Below are 12,301 nucleotides of genomic sequence, written 5' to 3' on the forward strand. Positions count from 1 at the left end.
AAAACATGTGTTGGAGTTCTAACCCCGAGTACTTCCAAAGGTGATCTTACTTGGACATAGGGTCTCTAAAGAGGTAACTGAGTTAAAATAAGGCCATTAGGGTGGGCCTGAATTCAATATGACTGATGTCCTTATAAAAGGAGAGAAACCTGGGGACAGAGACAGACACTTATAGAGGGAAGACAACATGGAGAGACATAGGAAGGAGATGGCCATCTATACGTCAAGGAGAAAGGCTGGAACAGATCCTTCCCTCACAGCCCTCGCAAGAACCAACCTGACTAATAAACCTTGATTTCAGACTTCTAACTGTGAGAAAACAAATTTCTGTTTAAACCACCAACTTTGTGGTCCTTTGTAATATGCTCAACTAAATAAAAATCATTAATCATCAATATTTACCTTGATTCATCATGGTCAAAACTATACATTTGATGTTAGGCAGGTCTGTATTACCTGTGGTAAGTAATAATCAATTCTATACATTATCTAGTGATTTTTCCATTATTTTAAAAGAATCCTTTTCTGATTGCTGTTCAAGAAGATATTGCTGCAATATAAACAGCCTGGCAGAGGAAAATGGTTTACTATAATTAAGATCATCTAGTTTTTATTAAAGATAATTAAGGGAACATCATACATATAAATTTACAAATCCGCTTTTCTACTGTTGAGTTTGCATAGAAAGAAATCAGAAAATCTTACCACACTAATTTCCTTCTCAAGAAAAAATAAAACCTTACACAGCCATTTATACACTGACAACTATGCTCACTAAACCTGAGGCTGCTTAGATTACCAACAGCACCACTTTTAAGTCACTTTGATGCATGTGAAAGTAACTCATCAAGCATAGGTTCTTCATCGTTTGCAAGAGACTGCTTTTAAGAGTATCTGACTTTCAGAAGAGGGATGAGAGTTGTCTGGGTTGTGTCAACGGGCTTTCTATTGCAAGACACATCTCTATAATCAACAGACATTGAAGTGAATGTGAGCATCCCCATCTTGGTTTTCTTTAAACAGCCTTAGCCTTCTACAGAAATGCAGCATATATAGTTAGAAATTATGAGTCTAATTATGTTGAACTGAGACAATCAACAGATATCACCAGAGCCATAACTTGACCAAAGTTAACTTTCTTAATGTAAGTGTCCCACACTTTCTTGAAATTCCTATACTACTCATTATAACACTTTTTATATTTTGACAGGAGGAAAGAAGAAAAAATAATATATAGAGACTACTATGCAATAATATATAGGTGGTAGTGGTGCACAAAATAAAGTATTTTGTATCCCTGACTTACTTTAATCCACATAGTCACCATTAAAAAGGTAGGTGTTGTTACCACCATACTGTACATGGGAAAGCTTGAGGCTTAGTAAGCTTAGCCGACCTCGACGAGGTCACACAGCTGCTGAATAATGGAGCTAGACTTTTGGTAAAGGTCAGTGGGAAGGAATTCAAAGCTCCTAAATTCAAACTCAAGCATGAGATTTACAATCCAGATATCCTAAGTGCATCATTGGGTTCCAAGATGCTGATTTATTTAAAGTAGTCACAGGCTTGTTGAAAGCATCTGAACTCACATAAGCAGTAGATGTGTTCTCGATAAACCTAACTCAACTTATTCTCCTTATGAGGAAATCAATGCTATTCACAAACACAATCTAAAAGGCTTTATTCAATTTAAATGAAATTAATCTTATTATAAGAACACATGAAAATGGAATTACAATACAATCTAGCAATTCCACTTCTGGGTATATACTCAAAAGCACTGAAAGCAGGTTCTCAAAGAGATAGTTGTACACCTATATTCATAGCAGGATTGTTCATAATAATGAAAACATGTAAGCAACCCAAGGGTCCACTGACGAATGAATGGACAGGCAAAATGTGGTATATAAATGCTATTAATTATTATTCAGCCATAAAAAAGAAAGAAATCCTGACATGTACTACCACATGGATGAATGCTGAGGACATTATGCTAAGTGAAATAAGCCAAACACGAGAACAGAAATACTATATGATTCCACTTATATGACTACACAGAGAAGTCAAAATGACAGAGACAGACACTAGAATGGTGGCTGCCAGGGGCTGGGGGTGAGAGTGCAGAAGGAAATGGGAAGTTATATTTTAATAGGTATAGTATTTTAGTTTTACAATATGAAAGTGTTATATAGAGATGTATTGTGGTGATGGCTGTGCAAGCATTATAAATGTATTTAATACTATTGAACTGTACACCAAAAAATAGTTAAGATAGTAAATTTCATGTTATGTGTATTTTTCCCCAATACAAAAATTGGGGAAAAATAATAAAAATATCACATGAAAGTCTTTTAGATTCAGTACACTGCTTCATGATGTTTATAATATCTTCTAAGGCCAGGGAAGCAGAGGTAACTTTGTATAGAACTTTTGAGTACAATCTATGTGATAATGCCCAGACCAGGATTCCTGCTCTCAGGCAATTAGGTGTTCTTTTTTCACAGTCTGAATTCCAGTAGTGGTGATGGTGGTGGAACTGGGAGTTATAGAAATGACAGTAGTATAGCTAAGATTTCTTCAGTACTTGATATGTGCCAACCAGTGTACTAAGAATCTTACATGTAGTGTGTTATTAACTCTCAGACAACAGATACTATTATCTTCCCAGTTTTACAAATGAGGAAACAAAGGAACAGAAAGATTAGGTAACTTGATTGAGACCATACTAATAATAAGTGGTGAAGTCAAAAAGAACTCTATTGATATATCTTTGTCTCTCACTAGCCTGTATGCTCTTGAGAACAAAGATTTTGTTGTATTCATCTAGCCTAGCACAATTTCTAGCAAACAGCAGACATCCATTCACCATGCAAAATAAAATGAAATGAGGAAAGAAGAGAAGGAAAGAAGGGAGAAAAAAAGAAATTATATCTAGGCATGCTATGTTCTCAATAAATGTGGATTTTCTTTCTTTATTTCCTTAACCCTGAAATCACAGGGGAACCTGCAGTAATGCTCAGGAATCCTAGGGATTTCTCCCTCTTTGAGATTCCAGGCTAATTCCTGACACAGGACCCTCAAAAAGCTGCTACTATCTGTCTAGTTTAATGATTAATATTCTAGCAAATATATATTCTTGGCTCATCTCTTCATTTCTAATATTGAGACTAACAGAGAGATAGAGTTTAATCTACCATACTAAGGTTCACTGGAAAAAAATGATGTCCTTGATATTGGACTCTTGTCTACTGGTGTGAACTGAGGTAAAAGAAAAACTGTTCCCAGAGGAAAGGTAGTTCCAAGCCTAAAAGTCCATATGTCATAAACCAGTGGTACTAAAATTTGAGAAGCCTAAACAAAAGGTTTTAATGCAATAGATACTGGCGTATTATGTAAACTGTGCCAATCTTATGTGAAGGGCTTATGCCACACAAAATGGAACACTAGAATGATCTATCTAAAGCAAGTCTTAACTGCTCTATTTTGACTCTACTCTTGCTTGGCTTTACCTCTATTTACAGTTAAAATTTAGTGAGTCATAGAGACCATAATTATAAATATGTATACAGTAAACACAGGGTCCATTACTTTTGCTTAGAAAAATAATTACAGATTTTTAATATTCTGATCTTAACTGACCCAAAGGAATTAAACACACATTTTATTTTTGTGTTTTAGTGAGATAGAGATAGGGAGGGAGAGAGAGAGCACAAGCCAGTGCTCAGGAAAGACGAGGCATTAACCACATAACATAGATGATTTGTTTATTTATGTGCTGCAAAGTATTTCCAAGGTGACAAGTAACTTAGCCATGAATGCCCCAGCCTTATATGTATAATGGGAATAATATACAGACTTCTTGTAGTAAGTAAAACTTAGTTTAAAGCATATTGCAAATAGTGTTATTTCAATTCTTCATTAAAATAGTCAAAGAGGATCAATTCTTATACATTAATTTCCCATTTTAAGGACAGAATTTATCAGTATTCTCATCTCTGTATAACTGGCTGTATGAGAACTAAAGTAAGTCCATCAAGACTCATCCAAACTGTATAACAAGTAATAAGATTTTAGGACACAATCCCTCTATTTCTAGCTCCAGAAATGTTTTATTCATAAATGCATTCATTCAACATTTACTGATCAATTACTATGTATAAGGCATTGTATAAGAGGCTGTGGCAATCCTCTACTTACCTTTGTACTGTGTTTCCTACCTCCAAAGAGGATAGTTAAATTCATACCAAACTGATTTGTTAAAAATACAAAAAAGGATTCCAAATGGGCCAATAAAAGGAAAAGATACACCAACTCTAAGACTTCAGATTTATGTTACTAAATACCGACGGACACTCCTCAGCATTTAAAAGAATACATTAAGGAGAGTAATGCAAGTCATTTGAATGTTTTCAATATTAGAAATTTCAGCCTACTGAATAAATTAAATATCTTTAATATTGAGTTGCGGCTTCCTATTGCATTTATAGAACTTAACCTACTAGTAAAATATACAAACTATAATAGCCTATCTATATCAAAAATAGAGATATCTGTCAGAAAACATACAAAGCCATAACTATAATAAATTTAATACCATTATCAGTAACATTTATGAAAAATACCAAGCATCTAGCATTTGTTAAATTAAAGAATAATATTCCATAAAATGTACATCTGGATTTTAGCCCCTCTTTTAGAATTACTATTTAATCTTCACTTTTTTTCTCTCTCACTTCTACCCCAACAGAAACAGAAACACATGCACGAATTAAGAAATTATCTTACAATATACCCTTAAATTTTCTGAATATGCCCCATGTGTCCACTAATAGCCAAATGCTTTCAAATCTGTTCAGCTAAATGGATCAATAACTACATCCAGCCTCACATAGTGGGGCTGCCAACACGGTGAAATTGAGCCAAACACAAAATGTCTCTACCAGGACAAAAATTATTATCAACCCAGTTATCTGAAGAGATATACTCTCCCAGGTATTCTTTAGAGAAGTTGGCATACACATTATCTAGGGCAGTCAACAGCTACTAAAAAAATATATTTTGAGTCATAAAACAGAGGATTTAAAGAAAATATTTAGAAGCTAAAACCGGTGAGTTTTAGAATAAACCAATGTAACAGTTCAAGGTCTACATCAAGTAAGAATCTTTCAGAGTCAGAGTACACAAAATACGTAAGAGCACAAGCACGCTGCTAACAAGCTTCTCTGTGCTCTCACTCATATGACACAGCTGCAAGCAACAATTGAGCAGGTGCAACCAAGCTTTTGAGAATTCCTGCCTGTTGCCCAGGAATCACAACACCGCATGGTTGAGATTTTAAACAGGTGCAAACATTTTTTTCCCATTCGTCTAGTGCTTGAGACAGTGCAGCAGACAGTACATCTGCAACCACTCCATACCTAAAGCAACCATCACAGAAAATAAACTCGCAAAAAAAAAAAGTTTGAATAAAACAATAGTGACAAAACTGTGGTTTTGCAATGGTCTGACTCCACATCACCATTCACTTTAATAGTACAATTCCATAAAATAATCTCTTCACCAGATGAATGCTTTGTAATTAAAATTATTCTGCCTCATCAAATCTTAGAAATGTTTACCTGATTCTCACAATAGAATAAAATAAAATACATGTATAAAATGTACTATCCTTTGAAGCTGTCATTATCTGTAAGTAATCAAGAATTAACATGTTTACATTATGAAATCTATAAGCAATTTTAATACATAAAAATATTATAACTTCTTAGTTAATATATATATTTACATAGTTATAGGTAATTCATATACATACCGTGCAGCTGTAGGGCACAAACTTGCAATTTATCAGGTATTCTGAAATGTAAAAGAAATATATAAGTAAAAATTAATTTACTAAGTTGGAACCAGTATTTATGTTGCAACAATTCCTGCAGAGAAGTAGGAAAAGTTTCAGTGCATAAAGAGGCAAATTATTTTTTATCAATATTTTCCCCATAGGATATTTCATATATGTGAATACACACACACACACACACACACACACATACACACACACATGCAGAGTCCCTTAGCAGTGTATCATAAGCACCAGCAAGGGACTCTGACTCACCATGGCCTCTGAAACGCAAATGCTTTCACTAGAGGACGAGGCAAACACTTTAAAATGATTTTTTTTTTTTTTTTTTTTTTTTTTGGTATTCTTCCAAGACTATTGCCTTCCTAATACAAATATGACTGCTGCTCTCTAAAATGAAACTACTCAGATTCATCTGCACTCAGTTTGGATAGAATGTTGGTGAGGAAGAAAGGTGCTTTTGTAGAGCAGTCCACAAAAAAATGCATGAATAAATAAAAGTAAACTTTGAATGTTCATTAACTTTAAGTTACAACAGCAAATAGAAATGAAATTGATTGCTACAAGAAGGAATGCTAACACCACATCAGATATAATGCAAAATGCCTCAACCCAACACACTTTGACAAAACTGCCAGTGAAGTAGGTATTGATACAGAAGACTATGTAAGTCCACATTAAACAAAAGTAGTAGTTTACAATTAGACCTGAAAAACATTTGGATTTAGGTGGAAACTGTATTGAAACGTGCAGCTTTGGAACCACTAGTACCCTTAAAAATATTTCCTAATTCTAGCCAGGTGTGGTGGCTCACTCCTGTAATCCCAGCACTATGGGAGGCTGAGGTGGGCTGATCACCTGAGGTCAGGAGTTTGAGACAAGCCTGGCCAGCATGGTGAAACCTCATCTCTACTAAAAATGCAAAAATTAGCTGAGTGTGGTGGTGGGCTGTAACCCCAGCCTGTAATTCCAGCTACTCAGGAGGCTGAGGCAGGAGAATCGCTTGAACCCTGGGGGCAGAGGTTGCAGTGACACGAGATTATGCTATTGCACTCAAGCCTGGGAGACAAGAGCAAGGCTCCATCTCAAAAAAAAATTCTTTTTGAAAGCAAACTGACATGTTTAATTTATATAGTTTTTCTGAGCACAGCTGATGACAGCAACACATTATAGTCAGTAAGTCTACTTTATAATACTTGCTTAAAAGTATATAGAGGTAATAATTTTGATGATGGCTCAATAAAATAGCATCTTCATATACTTCTGATGGAAATGTGGATTACAAAAGGGTTCCTAGAAACCCAATGACTACTATGTATCAAGAACTCAAGGTTCATTATCTTTACTCTGTACTTTTAGTCCCAGGAATCAAACATAACAGAAAACCAACAGAAATTTATGTAAAAAAGATAATTTTTATGATAGTAAAAAACTATAAGCAATCTAAATATCTAATAGAAGAATAATTAAAGAAAGCATAGCACATCTATATAAAGGAATATTTGGCAAAATTTAACAAAGTACTTTAAAGAATATTTTAAATTTTATGGAAAAATGCAAATTTATAGTATTACGATGCTAAAATATTATATAAACATGTGGTGCCAATTACATGAATAATATGAAATTACATGAATAAGAAAAAGCAAAGAACAAAACACAGTATTAAGAGTGATTATATCTGGATAATAAGACTTTGGGTGATTTTTTCTTTTTACTTTCGTATATAGTTAAATTCTCTACAATAAGCATTACTTTTATAACAGGAGAAGATAACAGTAGGCAGGGTAGGGGTAAAAGGAAAAAGTTATAAAATGCTATATGGAATTCATAAATGTAACCTTCCTAACAGAAATAAATTCAGTCACAAATAAAACCCACTAACTGTGCCTACAGTGAGAAACACCCTCACTGCTTCCTCAAAGGGGCATAGCCAGGGTCTTTTATCCCACTGCTTTGGAATCTACACAAGTAATTCGATAACACATTTTTAATCATCTTAGTAAAACTTCTTATTATGCAGAGTGAAATGATGGCAAGAATAATTTAGGACTGCAAATCTCTTCAATCTAGTACAGCCTAACGTATTCACTAATTCAATAACATTCAGTGAGCATATACTACCTTCACGGTGCTGTGTTTGGCATTGCAACATGCTAAAAGATAAACTAGGACACACCTTACCCTCACTGAGCTAACAATTTAAAAACACTAAAAAATGTCTAGACAGAGCTCACGTAAAGATGTAAATACAATACACAAGGCATTTGTGACAGATTTGGTATACTTGAAAGCAAGAAAACATACACTAGGTTTATTCTTTTATATTTCTGAGCAAACACTTATCTTTAGGTAACAATAAAAAGTCATGTGTATTAGTGTCACTTATTAATGCACTAGCAAATCAAATATTTAAGTTTTTTCCTTGTGTGATCTATTTTTTGTTAATGGACAGTTACATAATAGGAGATTGAGTATGAAGGAATAGTGACCCAATCTGGAATGCAGATGTGTAAGATTGTCTCAGTTTATCTGAGGCCACATAAAACACATGCACAATTATTAACAGGCTGCAGTTATTTATTGGAAACCAAAGCAAATAAGTTAGTTACTGGTTAATCCTGCTAAAAGACACTGTTATGACAACACCACCAGGGAAAGAAAAGAAGACAGAGCAAACCACTTTTGTTATGCAGATAAAATGATTCAGCATAGAGATTCTCTCAATGGCAGTTCAGTTTCCTGGTGGCCTGTAAACATGATCAGCATTGCCCTTCTGAGACCAGTGCTGCAGGATGATTCCAACGTTGAGGTCAGTGTGGTCAGCCTGTGTGAAGTAGTGACAAACAGTAAGAGAAGCTAAGAAGCTATTTGTGTGATCAATGATCCATAGACTGGGGCTCAGAGTTCTGGGAACCAATAGAGTTATGAGGTAGGGTGGTAGTTAAGTGCTTAGCTTTTGCCATCAGACAAACCTGGAATCAAATTCCAGCTCCCTGTCTTTAGTTTTGGGATCCTATGCAATTTAAATTTTCTGTCTGTAAAATGGTGATCGTGTTACTCACCCTATGAGGTCATCTATGCAGGTTATATGTTATAGCCATATAAAGGAACTAGCACAGTGCCAGCCACGGAGTAAGCATTTGATAAAAGGGAACTATTAGTGCTATCACAGTTGTATGAAAAGGGAAAGCATGTCTAAGCGAACGGACTAAGCTAGGCAGGGAGTAAGGAGATAAAGGAGGCTTGTTCAAGACATCACCCTACAGTCCAGCAGCTCATCCAAAAGTCAGTCATGTGCTCGATGTTCACAGAACATCTCTGAATCAGGAAACGCTGCAACAATAGTAATAGCCACAATAACAATTCTAACCAGCACTTTTAAGTCCCATTCCTATGACCGAAAAGGAAGGCAGTAGAGTCTAAATAATACATGCAGCAATACTGCCGAACTTCTCTGGGTGAAAAATGAAGGATCATTTTTCCACATTTAACTGAAACAATCAGGAAAAGGAAAATAAGGACAAAATGAATGCAATTACTCAACTGGAACTGGACCAAGGTGCCGTGTGATGGTCTTAGCAATCACATGTATGCACTTATTACCTTTTTATGTATTCTAAGAAGATCCTGCTGATGACCAGAGCCTTATATATGAGGTTTGCAACTCTAAGTTAAAAAAATGTTACAGTCAGTTTTTTCCTTGTGGCTGGGAAGACAGAAATGGATGCATACTGATATTGTTCTAGTCCTTATTTGTGTTTTGTTTTAAAGGACAGCATAGATCTTGAGTTGTTAAGTGGTGTGTCTTCAGATTCCCACACAGATCATGTACTTGCTAGAGTTGTTTCAGTCACCTTGGGTGAAGTTACTATTAGCAGTATTCCAGATGCAGATATACTATAGAGTGTTTGGGGTTTTTTTCACTATTTTTTTTAATTTTTAAGGTCTTTTTACTTCGTGAATGGCACATCTGTGTTCTCCAGTGGGATAGGTCCAATTCTATGTTACAGAATACAGAAATATTTCATTTTCCCTTCATACTAGTTGGGACTGGCTGGAGATGCTCCTAAAGCCATTAATAAATCTACTAGCTAATTCACTTAGAGTAATAAAAGGGTCTCACCTGGGCCTGGGGTACAGTGACTCCATAAAAGAGCTCTAAACCTAAATTTAAACAAAAAGAATTTCACCCATGACTGAGGAAGCATCCACAGGACTATTTTACATGCTTTACATTTAAATTTGATATTTTGAGAGAAGACTATGTAATCCAAAATAATTTTATTTTATTTAATATGTATTTAGTTCTCCTCGACCCACTACAGAGATGGATGTTGTATCATTATTATACAGTTATTATAAAATGTACAATTTTCTCCTCAATAAAGCCAATTTTACTTTTGAAAATTGAGGTGGCTGGCTTCTGTGGTTTCTCTCAACAGAAAGTCCTATGAAGAGTAAGAACTATAAATTGTCAAGTAAGAATTTGAAAAACTTATGCTTATTTTGTAAATTATTGAGCTAGGTCTGGCCCTTCATTTTGAAAAGCTATCTGCCTACAAGAAAGAGGAAGTATGAGGAGCACAGTTATCTATTTATCAACACTGTGAACTGGAAACAGATAAAGTGCAATAAGGAAGGAAAAGGAAATCATATGATAAACACCATTAACCCAAGGGCACAGTTGATCTGTCTAGACCTTAGGTCAGATCAGCTGTAATAAAGCTACAAAATCCATGAAAAACTAAAGCTTATTTACAAAAACTGCCAAATTGGAATTTTCTAGTATTAATGGCTACCACTTAAAAATGAAACAATTTAATATCAAATTTCATGTACAAACATGATGAATTTGAACTCTCAAGTAGAAACCTGATCTACAATACACTAAGTGTTGATAATTCTATTTGTCCTATAATCCACACTTCACAGCATATTCTAGAGAAAACAGTTGTTGGGTTTTTATGACTTTATTTAAACTTAACTTTTAAAATAAAAGTTTAAGAGCTAATTAAAAAATGTATTTAAGAACCTAAAATTTAGAAAATATTAAAAATTATATTTTCAAAATATTCTCAACTTGAAGTTATGGCTATTGAAATCAATGATTTATTCTCGGAAAATATGAAAAATTTACTGGCCTGCTTGTATACATCCTTGGGGTCTTAGTTTAGATATTATCTCTTCCAGAATCTGATATCCTGTGTCTAATCCTGTCATAATAATCATTTTATTGCACCGTAATTGTCTTTTACATAAGGCTGTAAACTTGGGGACAAGCATTTGTGTCTTATTCACCATTACATCTGTAGTTTTTACTTAGCACAGTACATGATATGTAGTAAATATGCCTTAAATATTGGCTAAAGGAATGTTGCATGAATTGTGTTAGCCTGCATTATTGATTATTAAGAAAATTCATACTGCATAAAAAATTAAGGAATCTCATTTGTAAACAAGTTATTTCCAATATTTAAAGGACTAATCTTCTAATCTATTATCTTGTACTTTTTCTACCTAGTTTTCCTCTTAATCAGTACAAACTTAAAACATGAGAATTTGAGTCTCAAATGGTAACACCAGGTTAGAAAGCCTGGTTAGTTTGGCCCCACAGTGGACAAGAGTGAGTCATCCAAATCCTACCTGTTAACAGACACTCGGTATGGGAGAAGCTGATACACAGAGTTCGTTGAAAGAGTTCTGCAGTTCCTAACCAATTATGTGGTTCTTATACTTTCTCTAAAAAACTTCCTCTAACTATAGTTCCTGAGACAGATACCTCCACTATTTTATTCTTTCACGGCATATATGACAGTTTAAATTATTGGTGTGATTATTGGCTTAAGTGTTTATTATCTCTTTCTTTCCCACTAGATTGTATACTACATAGAGGCCACACTACTTTATTCACTACTCTCTACCCAGGGTCTAGTTTAGTGCCTGACACACAGTCAATACTTAATAGTATTTGTCAGATGTATAAGACAAATATGAGTTCAAAAATATAAGCAGTAAATTTAGAGCAGGAGTTTTCAATCAAAAGAGACTATAAAAGTAGGCAGCTAACAGCTACTCCTAAATTAAGGTGTTTTCATTTCAACTCTGTGGAAGCCTTGATGATGTAGAAAATCTTGTAGTGTAAATTCCATTCAATCAAAGGCAAGGTAGAAAAACTTCAAAAGCAATTCTAGGTAGGATGAAGGTATAATATCTAGAAAAAGCAGTGGAATCACAACAACAGCAACCACTTTCAATTGGAAGTTTTGGGTTTGAAGTAAAGCTTACTAGGTATGTGTCCTAGGTAAACTTACATACCATCTCTAATATTCAGCTTAATCATATTTAAAATAAGGGGATTTTACATAATATAATATTTTATATTACATAAAAATATAAAAATATATATTATATTTTTATATTACATAAAATATAAAAATATATATT

At 34.3% G+C, this 12,301-nt stretch overlaps 1 protein-coding gene and 1 pseudogene across 1 annotated transcript in view; one reads left to right on the forward strand and one right to left on the reverse strand.

Annotated features, from left to right (window-relative positions):
- Positions 1-12,301, reverse strand: part of ZBTB20 (zinc finger and BTB domain containing 20) — an 804,541-nt gene that overhangs the window by 584,663 nt on the left and 207,577 nt on the right. Inside the window, exon 3 of the mRNA XM_017855966.1 lies at positions 5,813-5,853. The gene's annotated coding sequence lies outside the window, so the exon portion shown is untranslated. The remainder of the gene's footprint in view (positions 1-5,812; positions 5,854-12,301) is intronic.
- Positions 8,613-12,301, forward strand: part of LOC108517849 (nuclease-sensitive element-binding protein 1-like) — a 182,150-nt pseudogene continuing 178,461 nt past the window's right edge.

This window comes from Rhinopithecus bieti, unplaced genomic scaffold (assembly GCF_001698545.2).
Source record: "Rhinopithecus bieti isolate Rb0 unplaced genomic scaffold, ASM169854v2 scaffold_41114, whole genome shotgun sequence".
In the NCBI taxonomy this organism is placed as follows: Eukaryota; Metazoa; Chordata; class Mammalia; order Primates; family Cercopithecidae; genus Rhinopithecus; species Rhinopithecus bieti.